This window comes from Agelaius phoeniceus, chromosome 4 (assembly GCF_051311805.1).
Source record: "Agelaius phoeniceus isolate bAgePho1 chromosome 4, bAgePho1.hap1, whole genome shotgun sequence".
In the NCBI taxonomy this organism is placed as follows: domain Eukaryota; kingdom Metazoa; phylum Chordata; class Aves; order Passeriformes; family Icteridae; genus Agelaius; species Agelaius phoeniceus.
In genome coordinates, this window is record NC_135268.1 from 42,886,166 (window position 1) to 42,906,796 (window position 20,631).

Below are 20,631 nucleotides of genomic sequence, written 5' to 3' on the forward strand. Positions count from 1 at the left end.
ATAAGTATGCTGACTGTCCCATGAAATAGGCACATCAAGAAAAATAAAGCATTGTACTTAATAACATCAATCTACTTTATCTAGAAGAGGTGAAACCAAAAATCAATGAAACATGAATGAATGTTGGGAAAGTTTATTTTTAAACTCTGACTTGACACTGAATATACTTTGCAATACACATTCTTACATTACTTTATGAAATGCAGAACATTCAAACAGGTAAATCCAGGAGAGAATAATCACCACTTTTGCTTTAAAACATTTAATGCCTTCATTATAGCAAAATTAGAACAAAGCACTAGATAAATGATTAAACCACATGTATACCAAAGTGCCATACAGAATAGATACTAATAGATACTATTCTGAAGTTTGTAAAAGCAGCTCAGAAATGCCTTTGGAGCTTGATCTTTGTACTTCATATACAGAATGCACCAGTACCACCAGGAAGCCAAAGCTGGTTTTCTCTGAACACTAATTAGAAACTCAGAAATGCAAGTCATAAGGGTGGGAAAAAAGACAAATCCTTAAGAAAAGTACGACTTACCAGACAGCCGAGTTTAGCTCTGTCTCAAATGCAGCAGAAGAAAGAAATTTCTGTGTATGTAGACCTTGTTTATTTAGCCCTTTATGAAGGTTTCTCTCAAGAAATTAACTTAACTCACGTGCAAGAGTCTGCAAAAGAGAAAGAGAAAGAGTCTAAGCTGCTGGCTTTTTTCCCCCTAAGAACATTTGAGCTATTTTCAGCAGTAATGGGCTTGCCTACTATCGAAATGAAAATGTACTACAGCACAAGCAGCCTCCCAACCCAAGCTAAAAAAATCAGGAAATCCATAGCAAAAAAAAACTTTGTTCATTGTCCAATTTCTTATTTAAAGAAACAGAAGGAGCGGGGAACAACCACTGTTGATGAAAAAAACCAAACCAAGCTACTGTTAAAAGGAGATCAGGGACCTTGAAGATTATAACTTTTAGCTTGGACAGTGAACCACCATGGATATTTTCAATGTGAAGAACACCTTTTGAGTTTGGTTATCTCTGAAGATATTTGGCCTTCTCTACACAGCATTTCATCTGAGATGGGAGTAATTCTATTTGCATTAAAGTCCATCATATCTGACTGGTAAACACATCCAAGGACAGGACAAATCAGTATACCAAGATTGAAGGCAGTAGTTTGTTTCTAGTCTGCATCTCAAGTTTCCAGTTTCAGCAACAGTACTATTCTGGAAGCCTAGTGACCTGAAGCTGCTGGAATTCCATTTTTTTGACCAGGGCATTCACTGACATGATAAATACCTTCCTGTCCTCCTCTGTCATGTTGCAAACCAACTAACTTACCATCCCATAATGTAAAAATACTGGAAAACAGAAAGTATAAATACAAAGTAATGACTCTAAGAAAAGACCCTGAACAGCTTCACAGGTACATAAAAGCTAATTACTTTGAAGTTTAAGAAAACACAGATAAACTGAGTCAGTGAAAAATTATCACTGTTTAATTTTTTGCAGCCTCTTCTGGTAGAGGAGAAAGCTTCCATCATATCCCTCTCTATAACTTCCCTCTGTATATCTCAGCAATTCTTGGTTTTGTTTCCTCAGAAAAAGTTCTCAAACATCACCACACTGTTAGGTACTGCCACTGAAAAATTTTGTTACTTTTGTTCAGGGAAAAGTTATGAGACTTACAGTTACTTTCACAGCTCAAAACCTAGAACAGGCTGGGGTGGTAAGATTGCAAAATGTTTCAATATCTGCTACATTTCTAGTCACATCTACTTAAGCACAATCATTTGATAACATTTTAGAACACCTTAACTTCTGATTTATTCATGAACAGTAGCTGTTTGGAAGTTATATGCACACATGAAACAGGATGCCAGACACAAGCTATTTATTAAACTGTTAAATGAGTAAAGCAATGCTCATTGTTATAAACAAACATGAAAAGCACATTTTCTCCTGAAGACCTGCATAAAAATCATTAGCTATAGAACGCTTAAAACAATAACGGAAAAAGCTGCTAAATGTAAAAATATAGCACAAACTCCTTCTGTGTTAGCTCAAAAGCATCCTTTCCATTTGATCTCAGCTATTCTTAGTGTTACAGCAGTTAAAAGAAGCTACAACAAAATCCACAAACTCTAAATACCAACCTGTTAAATCAATCATTATTGCTACTTCATTCCTGATGTCCAGTTTAAGACCATCATTTTACCACAAAACTAGTCCAGCAAAGATAAAAAGCTCAGTTTAGATTTGAGATTCATGAACAAAGATATTCAAGGACTCCAATAGCTTAAATTTCAGATAATGTGTGAGTTATAGCCAGCTTGAGAGCTGTAATGCCAAGTGGAACAAGCAGTATAGTTTGTAAATAAATACAAGACCTGTATCTTGCAGACCACTAGTGTCAGATTCTACATTACCTTGCCATCCATAATGCTTTCATCTGGTGGCTACAAGCTAAATCAATAAATATCCACATGCTGAATACTAATACTGCACAAGTACAAAACTAGAAGTATGTGTTAAAGTCATTATTGGCAGTATCAATTTACTACTGACACAATTTAATACACAACACTTGGCAGCTCAGCATTTCTTTTCAGAGGCACCTTCTCAGAAGACAGATTTACCTTAGCTGCCTCACCATCAGCAATTAACCTATCTTGGTACCTGGTTTCTTCACACACTCTCTGCAACTGTACTTGTGTGAATAAATGACAGTTTACATATTAGTGTTTATAGCATTTACTAAACATGATATAAGCACTGTTTCAATATATACTAAGGTGCTTTAGCTACTGCATACAAATCAGATCATCTTTTATCCACAGGAAACATGAGATGTCAGAATATCACATATATCATCTAGGTCTCAAAGATAAATGTACATCTATGTTTATTAGTAAAACAGACAAATATGTCGCTACTGCCAAGACTGTCACCATATGCTTTTAAGGGACTGATAAAAATCTCTTTCATTTTATGGCTATTAGCCATACTAAAATTAACAATATAATTTCTTTAGTGACCCACTCCAGTGTGATTTAATCAATTTTTAGCAAAATTGATTAGAACTCAAACATGACCAAGAAGTGTTCAGCTCTGCTGCTGCTGTAGGTACTTGGTGCAAGTCTCCAGGACCTCTGTAGCCAGACACTATAGGACAGACACTACAGAAATTTTCATAAACCAGAGGAAACAATCTTGATTGGTAAGAGATCCAGAAGGTTGCTCAAAATACTGAAAGAAAATTTGCATACCTGTTTCACTGCACAGATTCACATAAAGGAAATCTTTATTTTTCTAAGCCTAGCCTTTCAAACACAGTTGAGTCACTGAAGTCACCGCTTCATATGGAAGGGCTGCATGAGAATAATCCTTTTGAGAAGTGTCCCTGTACATTTCAAGATATGCAGGTGAACACTGCACAGCCAGGTGTAATGACTCCTTTTCCTTGTATTATTCTATACATGAATCTATTAATATACTTTAAGATTGCTGGAATACCTTTGAGTAGTATGACAGTATGGCTAAATGAATTGCATGTTACCTGCCTCAGGAAGAAGCCAGGAGTATGGATAGGATTTCTTTAATTTTTTTTTTTATTTCCAAATAAAATTTGAATTTCATCTGAACCATGACAGGTAACATAAAATGAATTTAATATTAGAGAATGGAAGCAAAATGGATGTAACTCTGTTTTCAGAAGTCTCCCTTGAGAGTGTTCATTCATAGAACTGATCATCTCAATCTCTGAAATGAGTATTTTTTAGAGTGCAGGAAAAAAAGAAATCTACAGAAGGAAAGCTATGGATCACATGCTTTGTCCTGGACTTCACCTAGCCTCAAAAGTGGCTAGGTTCCTTTAGACATACAGGAACTTGAAGGATCTTACAAATAAGATTTATTTTTCAATGTCACGTGTGTTTTCAGTAGCCTCCACTGCTGAAAAGCAATGGAGCTATGAAGAAGGGTGGCCATGCTCCTGGACAGGATGGAATACCTTGCTACACATAGGTCATATACAACATTATTTGTGGTTAATCTTGCATAACGTAACATAAGTAAAAATGCACGAACATGTGTTAACTGAACTTAGTGCCAGGGATGCCTATACTCAAACAAGCATCAAAGCAGCTTCCTGAATTTGTCACAGAAGTGTTCTACAGATAATTCATGCATTTGAAAGACAGGGATCAAGATAGCAAGTAGAAAGAATCACACTCTCACGTTATTAGCATGAACTGGTCTGCAAAATGGCATATGGTTCACAAAGCATTGGCTCTGCTGGTCTGCAGAACAGCAGACCTGCATTCTCTTTAAGAGACCAAGTGTCTTTAGCTATATTGAGGTCTCATTTTTGACTTCAGATTTATGTTAGACTGAAACCCTAGCCATTTTTTGTAAGTCATTTTACAGTTATAATAAGCAGCTATGTTATAATTTTTAATATGTTTAATAACACCATTATATCACACAGAATCCACTAAAAATTATTATTATACCTTTAAACCAGCACCAAATAACTACATTAAAACATAAGGATACTCTCAAATTTGAAGTGAAATCACAGGCATTTAACACCCTCCAACTATTGAAAGCACATTATCTAAATATTTAAATGCTCTTAGTCACCTGTTAGAACCAATTCCAATACTTTAGCCAGTTCCATATAACTGGGTGCAAACCATGTAACTGCTCTCATAATGATGTGAAAAATGACTACAGCCACTACAGCTATCATTCTGAAACTGGACCAACAGGATTATATGCCTGCCTACTTTGTTAGTAAAACTAACTTCCTCTGTTCCAAGAGCAAACAGTTAAAAATGAACAGGAAAATAAATATGAGAAGGCCTTTTCAGGAAACGGGGAACAGGAGCTTATTGTTAATCTCACTCTTAATATATATTGTTAGGCCATTGTTTCAAGAACTTGGTACAAAGTTCTTTGTCCTTCAGGTCTGTTTTCTGCTAGACTGTGCTTAACTCTTGTGTAAGACTGTGGTTGGTTTTTGGGAGGCTGCTGGGGGCATTACAGAGTGGAGTTTTCCTAAAGGCCTAAACCTCAGAAATGTAAACAAGCTAGGACTCTCAATCTGGGATTTACCAATGCAAGTAACAGGGTCTTTTGAGCCCAAACGAAAAGGGGCAGTTTCTAAAATACCCATTTTATATATATATATATACACCCAAATTTCTAAGCATCTGTATATCTTTTAACAGTTAGCTAAAATTTTCCTCCTGAACCAAGCAAGAAAAGCCTTGCCTTAATGAAACGACTGTGGTGACCACTGTCCTGTGCAACCTTGTGTTTTATCAATCTTAAATCTGAGGCACAAGTATGCAAATGTTCTCGGGTTTTTTCCACTCCTTAGCAAAACCATGGAAGATGATGTTATGCCACCACATTATTTTTAAAACCACTGTACTGATGGACATTAGAACATCTGCCACAGATATGGAAAATCTGGATTAAACTTCCAGAAGGATTTGCAGTCACATCTCCCACTTCCGTGACACAATCCCAAGCCTCATGCTGTTGTCTGGTCTTTTGAGGACATTGGTCTTCTTTCACAGAGTAATCACATACTTCATGTGGCTCACAGAGCAAGAATTGTGAGTCATAAGCTGAAGAAAGGAAAAACTTACCTAGAGGAAGGAAAGTTTGAGCAACTGTTACTCTGAAATATTTACAGCCGAGCAATATACTCTGAAACATAAACACCTTCCCAAAGTTATCTATGGATAAAACTGTGCTCACTTCTCAAGGGAGAACTGCCACCACCAGGCTCTGGGGCCATGATCCTGTGTGCAGCTGGCACTCTCAAGCTGCTGCTCCATGTAAGGAAAAAAGAAATCCACAGAAGTAACACAAGTCCCAAATCCTTCCTTCCGCTTCACAAAGACTTACGTTACAGAGCACACACGGCCTAACACCATTCTGCTTTTTCTTAAACCACCAGATTATGGCCAGGCCAGCTTTACACCTCCACACTCTGTACTGAGCTTCTATTCCAATTACCAGGACTAAATCCACAAAGGAATTTAGGCTTCTCAATAATTAACACAATGGTTTTCTGCCAATTTGCTAAGCTGCCAGGCTAGTAATGAAAAAACAAGGGACCTATATGAAAAACAGTCCTTATTTTTACCAATTAAGTAATTTTAATGTTTTCTGCTACTCACAGCATAGAAGGTAGGAAACAGCTGAACTGCTGCAGCAGAAGCTTTCAGGCACTGAACCCTAGGGTGAGCATTTTCCACCTCAAATGAGTACAAAACCTCTCACTACAAGGCAAGCAACAGTGTAGAGAACCATCTTTCCATCAGTGGTCCTTTAGTCAGTTTATTCATTTTACTACTATGATCCACCAACTGAAAACACACCCTAATGAGATAGTTCTTCAGCATTTTAGAATACAAAGTAATACTACCAGAGTCTAGTATTTTTATGACATCTCTTTCTTTTTACCCCCATTAGTCAGATTTCAAAGGCAATATTTGGTTTTCAGCAACCCAACATTTGTATTTATGTTTCCTACCTCTAATGGCAGCATACAATATTGACATAATAGAAACAGCTGAAGTCAGACAAAGCTCACCAAGACACAATTGCTTTGGCAAACTCTTTGCTGCTCACAGTTTCACATACTCATGACAACTATCAGTCCTTCAGGCTGCAAAGATGGTAGTTGCTTCAAGAGCCCAGGTACACGACACCAGCAGACTGAACCTACTTGCAGCTACACTGCCTCCACCTTTGTCCACCTTCATGTTGCTTATCAGCAAGAAAAGGTGCTGCCAAAATGCCTGAGCCTACCAAGCCTGTTCCTGCTCCCTACAAAACATCTCCTTTCTGCAGTATGATGTAGCACACAACAGGAAGCTCCTAAACCAGAAAACTGACCCCTTCCTGTTCAAATCTCTTTGTTCCTGAAGATCATAATTTCCCCAAAGATTGACAAATCCTCATACAGTAGCTTGGAGGGAAAGGAACTCCAGGAAAGGTTTCCAGGAAGTTATACAGCTCCCAAAAGCAAAGTTAAAGCCCGAAACCAACACCTGCCAGTGGGAACGGCTCAGGAAATCAGTGCTGAGCTTGTGTTTGTTTTGTCTTCTTGTTAACAGAGGCACATGATAATGGAGTCATCTATCATGTATTGGTTCAGCTAAGTGAAAATGAGAGCTCTTTCACAGTTTTTGTTTGCTGTTTGTGTTCTTTACAGGACTATTAATTGCAGAACAGGCTATTAGTTTGAAACATTTGTTTGAACTATATTCATGTTTTTCCTAGCTCAGGAAAGTCAATTTGATATTTGCTGTACTCAAGGCAATGCAGGATGTTACAGAGGTGCTGCCAGTTCATTGGTCTGTGTTGAATTATCTGTAGGTCAGAACTAATTTTCCAGCTAACAGAATTTACCCTCATTTAAGTGGCAAATAACAGAGACAAGAAGAGCATAGTCACCATGGGTGACATTACTTTAAGGATTTTTAGAAATTTCTAATTCTTCTCCACCAGTAATCTTCCACTGCTGATCAGTGAATATCAGTAATAAAGAATTCAAAACTGCAGCCATATTTTCCACTGCAAACTTTCTCCCTGAATGGAAAAATTCTTCCACAAGGAAGGGTGTCTACAGACACAACTCTAAAATAAGACTTATTTGCTATCTCTGTTTTCAGTAGCCAGTATGACTACACATTTTATGACATGCAGGGTATACTCCTTAGGAAAATTAGGCCATTAATGAGACCCCAATTCATATGACAAAGGCCAGTACCACCCAGGAAGGTGGAGAGAAAAGATCCTTAAAAATATTCTTAAACAGCAACAAACTGAAAGCTGGAACAACATGATGTACATATTTTGCACATTGGGTGGAGGAAGGAGCACCTGTCATACCATAAATGTAAGGTGGCTGAAGTTGCACAAAAGAAGGTTGGGAGAGGGGTTCTGAAGATAGGTGAGAACTGGAAGTCAAGAGTAACATAATCTGAAGTAGATGTCCTATTTTGTATCCATGAAGTTTTACACCTATTAGGTAGTTTCCTCTCTTTGAAAAATAAATACTTGGAAAGGTGGATTTCCCTTCCTAGAAATTGTTTACTTCCTCAGAACTTTAACATCCTCTGTTTTTCAAATTCCTCTGCCTATTAGTAATAACAGCTCAAAAGACCCTTCTTTCCCCTCAATGCTGTTTACTGTTCATCAGCTTGATGAAATGACTGTTCAAACCAGAAAATTTTATTTTTAACCCTTAAACAATGATCACTACAAGCAACAATAGAGTTGTGCACATTTGCACTTAAAAAAAAAACAACTGAAGGATGAAGTCAGTGACTTGTGGTATCCTCTGCTTCAAAAGCGGCTTGAAAACTTAACATAAATGGAAAAACAAAATTGAAAACTTGAAAGATAATTTTTTTCTACAAAATTTATACAGAATAGCTAATCACACAGTTTTCTATCTTACTTCCCAAAAGAGATGGTAGAGATAAAATAGTTGTCAAATTACAGCCTTGTATAAAGCACATCAAAAGCAGACAGCAGACGTATCTTAGCAGAAGTTTAATTATTACAAATTTAGTGTCCAAAAACACATCAAACTGCTTGTGTTCTGTTTGCCCTGCCTTCTGCTTTGAACCCATTCACTTAAAATTTAAGCTCAGGCACATTTGATTCCTGCAGCAATTAAACAAATTGCTCATGAGGAGAACATTGGAAAAGCATTTGATGATATTTTTTGTCAGCCTTTACATTCTGATCAGCAGGGTGAAAAAAAATCACATGTGATTGACAGTTATCTGAAGACTAGAGTTTGAAACCAGAGGGCAACAACAGAGGGGGGAAATCACTAATAGTTTTACACGGTGTCTGTACAGCTTTTGGTTATTTATAACAAAATCAGCTTATGATAGATGGGTGGCATGAACTAGAAACATGTGAGTTAAGATCAAAGTCTAAACTGTCCAGAAGTTGAGCAGTTCAAATCATTTTAATAGTGCTTTCAAAAAGAGAAATAGCATTGAAACTTAAAAAAAAAAAATCATCAAATCTCTATGCTAACTTTTATGTGATCCACACCTAAAGAAGTCAACACACAAAATCTTTTTATGATGCAGCATTGAAACATTGCTGCCTTTGAAATGACAACACAAAGACATCTCTATTTCCTGATTCCTCCTCTTCATGAAACTAGTGACCACTTAGCCTGGTTTTGATAGTGACATTTCAAACTCACAGGTGTGTCTGATACAGTCAGCACAGAAAGTTTAGGATGAAAAAATATCCCAATTGCACTGACCTCAGTTTGAAAATCTGGTTAGCATTTGCAGGATTCCAAGTTGAAATGCACAATTTGAACATAACTTCTGATGTTCATCAAGAGGCTGGACTATTTACTCAACAGAACATGCCCAAAATATGGTAAAATTTGTCTATATAAACATGTGAAGCTATTTCCAGTAATAAATACACTGTAAATAAGGTTAGCAGATTCATCCAAGATGGTGTCAACCTTTTCAGCCCAGATCTTACTAATTACAGTAAGACTTAAATGTTGATGTAAGTAATGACAATCAGAAAATCTATTATATCAAGATACAAAAATAAACTTTGTAAACAAATAAGATTTATCTTTTAGATAAATCTTTCCAGTATTCTTCAAAAGAAATTTACAGGCACTTTGGGCTGAACCTAAAGTTAGAATAGCAAAAAGCTGCATGCTAAGGCCTTTTCAATGGTATTTTAAAAGCACACATTTACTGTAACTACTTTTAATTAATTCAGGGAGGATTCCTACCATTGCATTCAAAGAGAGAAAACATCGATAAGAGCTTTCAAAAATACCAAAGTCTATAATAATACCATTTGTAAGTGTCATTTTGCTAAATTCCTCTCTGCCCTCTTCCAACAAACCTTTAAATGAATTCTAAGTTCCTTGTTTAGAAAATGTCTTGGTAAAGAAAACACCCAGGTTTAAAATAAGTCACAGAAGAACAACTGCCTTGAAGTCATGCCCTTGCTTTTAAAAATATTATTCAGATCGGATTCTTACAAGGCCAAACTTGAATCATCATTTCAGCACTTAAGAGCTTAAGATACTAATTTAGGATTATGAGAAACAGCAAGTCAGATTTCACAGTTTTGCAAACATAATGGTAAGAATTCTACAATTGTTTATTGTACCCACCAAAAAGGGTGGACACCTCAGAGTATAGTTCCAAACCCACCCCTAAAAAAGTTCATTAAAAATGATCTGCTTCTGCGCAAAGCAAAGCTAAAAATCCTTTTAGTTCTTTAAGAAAGTGCTTAGTAAAAACTATCCCCATGTCCTCACCAGAGAAAATAAGTCCAGAATTCAAAAGAAGTGGTTTCTTTTATGAAGATTTAAATTATATATATTATTAGATTGTTTTGACAATTTTAGGTATTGAATGTGAAATTTTCACAGCATTATCTGCAATTAGTTCAGAACCGCCCCCCCCAACTTTTTAATGACCATAAAGAGAAGCTGTTCCTAAACATGCTGGAAGATAAAGTCCATAGAAGTCTAAATACAATATATATAATACTGAAGATGACAGTAGAATTACACAGATTTGACAGGACTACACACAAGAAAGCTTGCAATATAATTATTCTTTCAAGTCGTGTTTGAACTCAAGCCACCTCCAAGTTCCAGCTCAGCTCATCATTTTAAAACCAAGTAACACACTGAGAAATGGACATTTTCTATAAAGACATTTGCAGTCCTAATTCACTTGTGTATAAAGCAAAACACATTAATTACCCCTTGAACATTCTAACAGACTTTGTCCCAGTTAAAACAATTTGGTGTAAAACCAAGGGACAGAAATTAGAGCTCCTTAACACCTGATCTCACCCTCAAAACTGCATTATTCCATTGCTGGTGCAGGACAGCTAGAAAGAATCCCATTTCCATAATGGGTAATCACATTGAAAATGTAGACTTCTAATGCTTCATCTAAAGCACTTGTGAAGGGACAAGACTCATTCATTTGGGTCTCCCAAGAATAAAATACAACATGAAGAAAAAAACCCACAGAAGGAGATCAATTTGTTTTCAAATCTGAAAATTTCAATTGGAGTTACTATGTGTGCAGATGAAGACTAAAAATCAATTTAAAAAATGAAAAAAATGAAATCTGTAGTTTGCCCTGGCACACTGTGTATGGGCTGGAGATTTGACTAGAATGCAAATATGACATTTTGGTGGTTTTTTTTTTTTTTTTTAAATAAAAACCCCAAAAAAACCCTGAATGCTCAGGTATGTGAACTCCTCAAGGAAGTGGCTCATGTTTCTTCACACTTGTTTCCCCTTCACTCTGAGTGTGTGTTGTAGCTTTTCCTGAGAGGATTGATTTCTCCACAGTACTTTTGAAATCTGATTTCTAATTTTGTTTTGGTCCCCCCATGAGGAATGCTATTGTTTAGGCCTCTTGTCAACACACAATTTAACCACAGTATCTGAACCCATGGTTTTAAGTAACACATTCTGATCTATGCAAGATGCACCCCATGAGACCACTGTAAATTTTTTTTTCTTTGAAGCCTCTGTAGTTGTCCCTGCCCCAGAATAGAGGGCATATATAGATGGCTCGTTGTCTTGTCACTGCAGCAATTATATCTATCTTTTCCTTTTCAAGCACTTTTGTAATTCTTTTCCTGTCTCCTCTTGCAACTCCCAGAAGTCTCTTCACAGTATCTGCTCAAATTTCCCCACATACATTTCATCCACTCATAAGTAGCAGTAATCTTTTATCATAAGAACACTTCCCAAGTTCATCTACAAAGCTACTATTTGCTTCTTCCTCAGATACCCTTTATATTTTCACTTCTGCTGCAGGAAATCAAGAAAGCCACTGGTGTTGTAGTCAAGCAGAGGTCAAAGCCATGAGCCATGTGTTAATAAACCTGCTTTTTAGTTTACCTTTGCATCAAGCCTGCTCCATCTTTCACATTTAGCACATATTGCAAAGAGAACTTGACCCTGCTGTACTTTCTATAGCTCTTACTGACATGTTTATTTTCATTTGTGTTCTTTATCTAAGCAGTGACTGATTTTAGAGAATTATGTTTAAGATAATTGCACCACTAAATACAACAAAAAACAAATTCACACCTGAATTAATTTAGCACACAATCTCTGCAATTATTATTGCCTTGCTCATAAGAGAAGTATTTCCTCAAGCTGGAAGGGATCCTCCTACTGCTTTGTATGTATTAATTATAACAGGTACTGGCTTTCAAACAAATTCTGTAGAGTTTGCAATCCTGACAGTTAAAAGTGTGTCCTGAATTTGGCCTTTGCTCAAGACCATAAATCAGTCATCTGTGAATCAAATGCCAATGGCAAAAACATGTGAATGTGTAAATCTACAGCTATGCAAATAAGGAATTAAAAACCTCTCTCTTGTACATGTTTAGAAGTAGAATGATAATCTGCAAGGCTCAGATTACATGATCCGTATCTGTAAAGTGACCCTTATAGAGGAGGTCTCTTAAAAGACTTGAATTTGCCTGATTATCTGAATGTATGTCAAAACAAAGCCTTTGGTTTGGTCTTTATTCTACTGTCAAACCTGTCACCCTTTCGTTTGCTCTCATACAGTAGCACTTCATTTGATTAGCCTCTTTCATATTTTACTTATTCAAAGTAAACCATTTGATTGCATCAGTCACACTGAAATAATTATTTCCTTCGGATTCCTAACAAATACAGATTTCTCCAAAAGAAAAACTGCAATTACCATGAATTTGATTATCTGGAGAATGTCACTGCTTAGAGTTCCCTGTTCATTAGAAATTCACTAGAAACTAAATTAAATTAAATTTGTGCTGGCAACTGCTGTCTTCTGTCAGGATTTGCTTATTAAAATGTGTAACTGTATAACTGGCTGGAAGGAGCAGTGTGACGTACCTGATCAATATATGAATTAAATGAAACATAAACAGTGTTTTGCACTGGCAACCCTTTGGGTTGCTACTGCTTGCTTTTCTTTGAAATCTTTACTGTTAGTGGGAAGAAAGAAAATACAAAGTTGATGCTTAAATCAAACAATAACTGTGCAAGATTTTAACAAGTGCAAAGCACAAAATACACAAAAGTCAGTAGTGTGTGACCTGTATGTTCAAAAGGGGATTATTTCTTGGATACTTCAACTAGGCCAATCCCTAAAATTTAGGATTGTCTAAAGGCTGAAGCAGTTTGAAATTCAAAACTCACATGATGTTTACAAACAGCAGCTGAAATACCAACAAACTTGGGCCATCTAATCCATTAACCCACTCCTTATGAAGGTCCATGATGGTTGCTTTATTGGACACAGCAAAATATCCTGTGCTGGAGATTTACTTAATAACCTTCATGAAATACAATTTTTTTGTAATTCTCACCAATCAATAATTGCCTCATACCAATTATTTACTCTTCCTTATTTATCATAGTCCAATGTACTAGAAAAGCTCTCATTTCAACAGATAAGAGAATTTGAAGTTCTCAAATGAACACAAAATTCAGTGAGAAATAGGCATTTAGTACCTTTAAAATGTCATTTTGCACCTGCTTGATGCCAAGATGTCAGATTACATTTATGTTTTTATAAATGTTTATACATATTTATGTTTAAAAAGGAAGATATTTTTTATTTTATAATTGTGCATAATTTTTCGTTATTAAGAAAAAATGAGTACTAAAAGAAAAACAGTCAAAGCACCCAATTTATCTAATCCATGCTTTGTTCTATTGCCTGAATCACTACTTTTCACTTGTAGTCACTTCAAGCAGTGAAAATACTGTTCCTATGCACAGAGACCCTCTGTAATAACATGTAATTTCTAGTTCATGCATTTTTCAGACGTGAGAATTGATCCAGATAACTGAATCTTGGACAGCCTCCCCCACCCCACCATGCTAAAACTAAACTCTGACAAAGCATTAGTTTCCAGCAAGTTAATCCCAGTGAGAGATATGTGGCTTTATTAAACACTACAGCTCTCAAGGTGCACTGTGGTGATGAAGCTCCATGTTCAGGCTATGGTTATTAGGAGTCCTCAGAACCCATGGCATCATGCTGACAAGAACACTCTGTGGCTGTCCTGCTCTTGACATAGCCCCTACCCCTTCTAATCACAGACCACACCATCCCACCTAAGCCTCTTAGGAAGGGTTACAGTCACCTTTCTGCCTTGTTGCCTGCTTGAACTGGGATTTCACCTATTGGTGCTGTTCAGAAAAGAAAAAAAAAACAAAAAACCACCAAAAAACCAACCAAATAAAAAAACAACCAACCAACCAACCAAACAAACAAAAACCCCATAAAACCAACAATACATTAAGGAACCAGACATGTTACTCTTAAACTGTTTGAAAAAAACACAAAGACCCTTCTACCTATTTTGACCTTCAGTCACAACTACTGATTTCTGAGTAGCATAACTCATCATCCTACAACTAAATGCAACCCTTAGAAATCAATGCATTTTACTATTTTCACAAACATCAATGAATCTGATTTTCAGCTGTGAGAACTGCAGTTACTGATTCCATTTCCATTTGGTTTCATCATGCATTCCTGCATATTCTTTTGGGTCCTGAAGAAGCAAAAAAGTAAAGCTGCTACTCTTGTGGACAAATTTAGTTGATAAGCCACTGCTGCTAAACTAAGGATAGCTTTAGGTACCTGACAAACAGTTCAGTTGTACACTGCTTTGACACTTGTACATAGAGTGCAAGATGAGTACCCTTAAAAGAAGTAGAGCTTTCATTATTCTATCTCTCAGCATTATTTAACAGCTGTTTTATGAAAAGGCTAATGAAAAAGCTTGGTGTATAGTTTGATCATAGTAATGATTGAGAGGAAGAATGTTTGCTTTTCCTTTTAGTGTGTTTTTCCCACTATTCTCTGAGACTCACGACCTTCAGTATCACCTCTTTAAAAGTGCACTATGTTACTCAGGTTACTTAAGAACACAGAACCACATCTGTGCTATTCAACCCCCTGATGGTGGTTGGTGAGGTTTTTAAGGGTGGATGAGTCAGAACACTATCTGTATTCAGTACAGAAAGACCAAAAAAATCAATCTATTTAGGGAAAGAAGTTAGAAATAACAGAAGAAACGGGTCTGCCTTTGGAATTTCCTACTTCACAGCAGTATTAGCTATGATGTACCACTGTTATGGAACAATACATCTGAACAGAAAAATACATTACATGCTTCAAAAACACTGAAAGCAGGAGTAGATCTAAAATGTCGTCATCTAGCATGCCTTTACTCAAAGATACATGCTGCCCTTTTAAGTACTTACTTCTCTCCCTTTTCCCTCCCATACATGAACTTTTCCATTACATCAGTGCCTTTAAAAGTCTTTCTAGTTTTTGTTTTAGCTTTTAAATGTTAAGAAGCTTCATAATTTCAGAAAGGTCAGCTTTTGTCAAAACACTTTCATGAAAAGACACAAGACTATTCGAATAAAAATGAACACAGGGCATCTATGGCACAGTCTTCTCTCATATAGGAAGCAACATGCTACATACAGCAGTAAAGAAAGGAAATTCAGACTGGCACCAGTAACAAGCTTAATCCAATAGGAAATAATGACATGAGAAATGACTGGTATCAGAACAGTAGGACACAACAACAGAGCGTGCATTTGTATAATTCTAGTTTACAAACAGGTAGAAATTGACAATTTTTATTTCTATTTTTGTTCAGACAGCCTCACCGGAGCAGAAATACTGTTCCAAGGTCACACCTGATGGAGGCTGTGCACTCCAGACACAACCACATAATTGATGCATTACATTCAATACCTGATCCTTCAGGTGCAGAAGTGACATTCAGCCATTTCACAGAGTAACACCATACAACATACCCTAACTCCATAACTGTTCTTCCCTGGGCACATCCCTTCTGTATTGCTGCTCACAGGCTGGTCATGTCTGTAAGGACACTGAGAAGAGTCCACAGGCTGAGGACAGACAACACATTTCCACACTAGCTCTTATAAGGTTACTGTGCTCTACACACCCCATGATCGGTTGATGCTTATCACTGGTTGCTCAAACCTGATTATTTTTAACAAACAGCATACCAAATAAGCTATCACACCACTTCATTTTACCTCCTTCGGTCATCCTGGTCTCTTATTTCTATTACTGTTTGCACCTGCTACTATGACACTGCATTTTAGGATTAATCTGCCTGATTTTGCTTTGTTGGTATTCTGTTTAAGAGCTACACATGGACCCAGAGTCACCTTCTAAGGTCATCTGTCTAAAAAATGTTTGAAGCAACTGTAATGTTAAAGCACGACAGCTGATGTTATTTACATCTCTGCTGACCAAGAGAGAGCCTGACTTTGGATAACCTAGAGGCTTTCCAATAATGCATAATCACCTCTTGATAAAATCCATGGCTCCACTGAAACCTGAAAAACTTCTAGACTTAAACTAGAACTCTATGTTACCATTTCTAATACCAGGCTCTCCGATTTGTCCTATGTCATATTATTGTCAAGGTCTTCTTGTAAACCTTCTGTTGATAAATACACTTCAAATCATCATGAGACGAAAAATGTCCCTCTCCATGCATGTCCATTTAATTTCTACATCAGTGACCCAATTCTAGGCCTTTAAAACTTACATGATGTGGAATTAGTTTGCACTGGATACGCTCATTACTTAGTTGCTGTTTGTTACCTCTAACTCATTTAAATTCTTCCTCTACATCAGATTCTATTGCAGTACCTCCATGACCACTACTGACAGTCACCGATTTGATTTACAAATAGCTCTGATGGGATCAGATGTTGCCAAAGAGACAGTAAGGAAGCAGAGGGAAGCTGGGAATCGATATGAGAAAAATAACAAAAGGAGAAAAGCAGAATGGAAAGAGCACAGAATATTGGTTTAAATAATAATGACTAATAAGATGCATCTATCAGCACCTAATGGGTGCACACTGTTTACTGATTAGTCATTGCTAGTCTTCACTTGTTTTCCTCAAACCATAAATTCTTCATAGCGAGAAGAATCCACAGTGAGAATCAATTCACCTTGAACAGCTAGATCCTTTACTTTGTATACTGCTACATCCATATTTCTTATCGTTGTAACAAAATCTCCCTCTTTGTTAAAGCCTTACCAACATCTTAAATACTAGCTCTGCGTGTTTATAATTTTCCTCATAATTACAGACTCAGTCATAAATATAAGAATATAAATATTCATGCAGTGCCACACTGTAAAGGCACTTCCACTTTACAGATCACAGATGAAGGCACCTCTCTAAACCACTTATTGTGTGACCCCTGCCCAGAGGCATAAAGAACTTGGTGCGTGTGCATTCACCAAAAAACAGAATCCTGAAATGGCTCAAGTAAGATGGAGCTTTTCTCAGGGGAGAATACATAGTAGCAATTCAATTAGATACTGCTGTTTCCAAATGCAATGTCTCACTTGAGGGACAGTTGCTGATCATGCTTGTTCAAATGCCTTTGCAGGATATATACAGAAACAACACTGGAATTTGGCTCCTAGTTACAGAGTGCTGGTTACTAATTTAACTATAAAGATACCAGACCTCAAATTCTTGATTTCATGCCCACTCAACTGTCCAAACAAATGGCTCATCTCAGTGGGACCTAAATCCACATGAATATTAAAGAAGGCTTAAAAGCAAAATATCATCTTATTTTCTATAGATGCAAAGTGAATCACAATATTTAGATCAGTTTTCAGAATAATATAATAATAATGCATTTCACTATAAGAGAATTCAGAAATTGTATTAATGCATAAGAATACAGTTGGTAGTTAGGAAAATGCTACTTTAAATAGAAACGTTATCTGTCCTGAGGGATTGAGGTTTTATTGACCCAGGTTTAACTAAAGCAAATGTGTTGTGATTAATAGCTACTCAGAACAATTCATTTTGCACTGAAAAATCTCCAGCATTAATACACAGTCCCTATCAGAAGACCTCTCCCATTTCTACTAGCTCCCGGTATACGTCTCCGTGTTTTTATTGTCTGTTCCTTCAGTAGATTATCTCAGAATCCCTGGGATTGTTCAATAAAGTTTAACCGTCTTGTGCTATTAATGTGCTGGTGCTCCATGTGGAGTGCTCGTTTCCTTCCTTTTATTGAACGCCAAACGGAGGGACACAATGGGTGTGTTGTGCTCTGTCTAGCACGGAACGTGTGATATCTTTAAAAAGGAGGTGTGAGCTGGCTTTAATACCACTGCTCTTAACAGCACAAGTACCACAAACTAATCAACCACAGCACTGGGGCATGCAGTCCATTGAAAGCTGGTGAAAAAGCTGCTTTTTATTATGACCTACATACTGCACAGCAGCAGTTGGACAATTTAAATCTAACGCTGTGGCTGAGCACAATGCATGGAATCTACTAGTGATGAACTCCGTGATGTAAGGCAAACATGCTCACTAGTTCTATAATATTGTATTTCACCCACGCTATCCTGATAATAAAAACACAATGACAATCCAAACAAAAATATAATCCTTGCCTTTCAGTAGAATTTTCTGCTAAAATAATTATCATCTATTGGAAGCATCCTTCTGAATCAGCAACCATATGGAACAACATTCACATCGAAACGTTTAAGGACAACGGCAGTCAGATCAATGAATTCAGCAACCACCCTAAACCAGCCGCGGACCGAAGCCAAGGCACAGGCACTGAGAGCAGCTTGTTTCCCGCACGAAGTTGTGCCCAGCTGTGCCACAGACCCGCACCAGCCCGTGCCCAGGTACCTCTCCCGCAGCAGCCGAGGCGCACGGCGCTCCCTTTTGTGCCCGGGTCCGGCGGCAGCAGCTCGCCCGGCGGGAGCAGCCCGGGAGCCGCAGCGGCGCCGGGCCGGGCCGAGCCGCACACCTGCTCCTGGCAGCGCCGCGCCCGGCGCCAGCCGCGCTCCGACCAGCGACTCCCCGGCCCTGGATCCCGGCTGGGCTCCGAGCGGCGGCTAGCGAGCTGCCGAGACAGCAGTGCGGAGGAGCCCTGCCTTCACAGGACAAGCCCCCGCTCCGCCGCCTGACAGCAGATATGCAGCATTATCGCCCCGCATTCCGCCTCCCCCGAGCAGCGGCGGGAGCGGCAGCCGCCAGCCTGTCAAAATGGCAGCTGGCGAGCCCGCTCCGCCGCCCGCATTACTCACTAATGTGCCCGCTTCTCCTGCGTCCCCCGACGGGATTGTTGTTTATTCCCCGGTATAGCACAGCAGAATATGTCACATTGTTTTCCATAAGCAAAATGGCTGGTCCCCTCGGCACCGCCGCAGAGCGCTCATTGGGCTCCCCCGGCTTGCCGGAGCCATGGCAACAGCCAACAGCGGCCCGGCCCGCCCCGGCGCTCCGGCCCCGCCGGCACCGCGCCCGCGGAGCGCCCGCACCGAGCGGGCACCGGGCAGCGCTCAGAGCCGCCCGCGCCCCGGCGCTGCAAAGCACCGCGCGAACGCGGCCGGGGAAGCGCCTCGCTGCGCCAAAATTGACAGGGAACTGTGTAAGCACTCAGGGTAAATAATCGTCCTTACCTAGGAAATAGACATTAGGGATAGCCATTATACAATAGTCAGCTGGTTTTTCAACAGGAAAGCCTAAGTCCCCATTCATTCACAATAACCTAACCCCTGACATCAAAATTCTTAAAGGTTAAAGGTTGCTGCTTGTAACACAACTTTCAAAGGTTGCACATTGAAATTACCATGTAAATCAATTTTATTCTATTTAGAATAACATGGTTTTTTTTTTTTTAATTTTCATTTCAGTTAGAAGTAGGAAGAACAGGAGACATTTGTGAAGAATTTAAAACTGCTTATAAAAAATTCTGCTCTTCAAGACCTGTCATGAACATGTATCTCAACTGCCTAAGGAGTCAGGAATATAAGATAGAGAGCACAAGCAACATCCATCAGCCTAAAGTTCTCAAAAAGTCACTTAGAAGCATTAAATGTATCTAAGCAAGCATACTGCATTTCATACCCAAGAGTTCTGAATATTGGTCAGAACTTCCCAGTTGTTAGCAGGGATTGACTTAATACATGTATGAAATAATTGCATTTCCTTGTTCAGTTTTACTTTTCTAGGGCTACAGCAGATTTTTTGCCTCTGAATACAACTTGTAGACAAAGCTCTGCTGCTCCACCCCTCCAAGTGAATTTGCCCCTTCTCAGGATCCAAGGGCAGTGGTGTCACTGTGGAGTCCTGGGCAGAGAACCAAGGTCCACTTGAGTGGATTTTACACATTTCTTCCTTCAGCATCTTCACCCTCTTTTCCTTGTGTAAATTTCTCTGAAAGTGAGTACTGAGCTCTGTGAAAGTGACCTGGGAAGGGCTCACAAGGAAACAAGTAAATAAATTCTGTTTAGAATTCTGAGGTGTTGGAGCTGAAACATTCCAGTATATTTATACAGGTGCTTCAACACAAATGCTAATTTAGGCTTGTTTCTTTGTCTCGTAGCCTTCTTAAAAAAGATGGGTGGATGTCCACATCTCTCAAACTGCAGCTGGGGCTAAGAATCTGTTCTAGAATGTGGTGAAAATACTCCCTGCTCCCATGACTCAAACACA

The 20,631-nt window shown here is 38.3% G+C and overlaps 1 protein-coding gene across 6 annotated transcripts in view; it reads right to left on the reverse strand.

Annotated features, from left to right (window-relative positions):
* The window catches only part of SORBS2 (sorbin and SH3 domain containing 2), a 145,029-nt gene extending 125,516 nt beyond the window's left edge, over positions 1–19,513 (reverse strand). For 2 of the 6 annotated variants that reach the window (XM_077177445.1, XM_077177444.1), the window contains exons 1-2: positions 19,221–19,506; positions 548–675 (exon numbers count right to left, since the gene is read on the reverse strand). The gene's annotated coding sequence lies outside the window, so the exon portion shown is untranslated. The other 4 variants (XM_077177435.1, XM_077177453.1, XM_077177438.1 and 1 more) reach the window with 4 other exon arrangements.
* Positions 19,514–20,631: the final 1,118 nt, after the last annotated feature.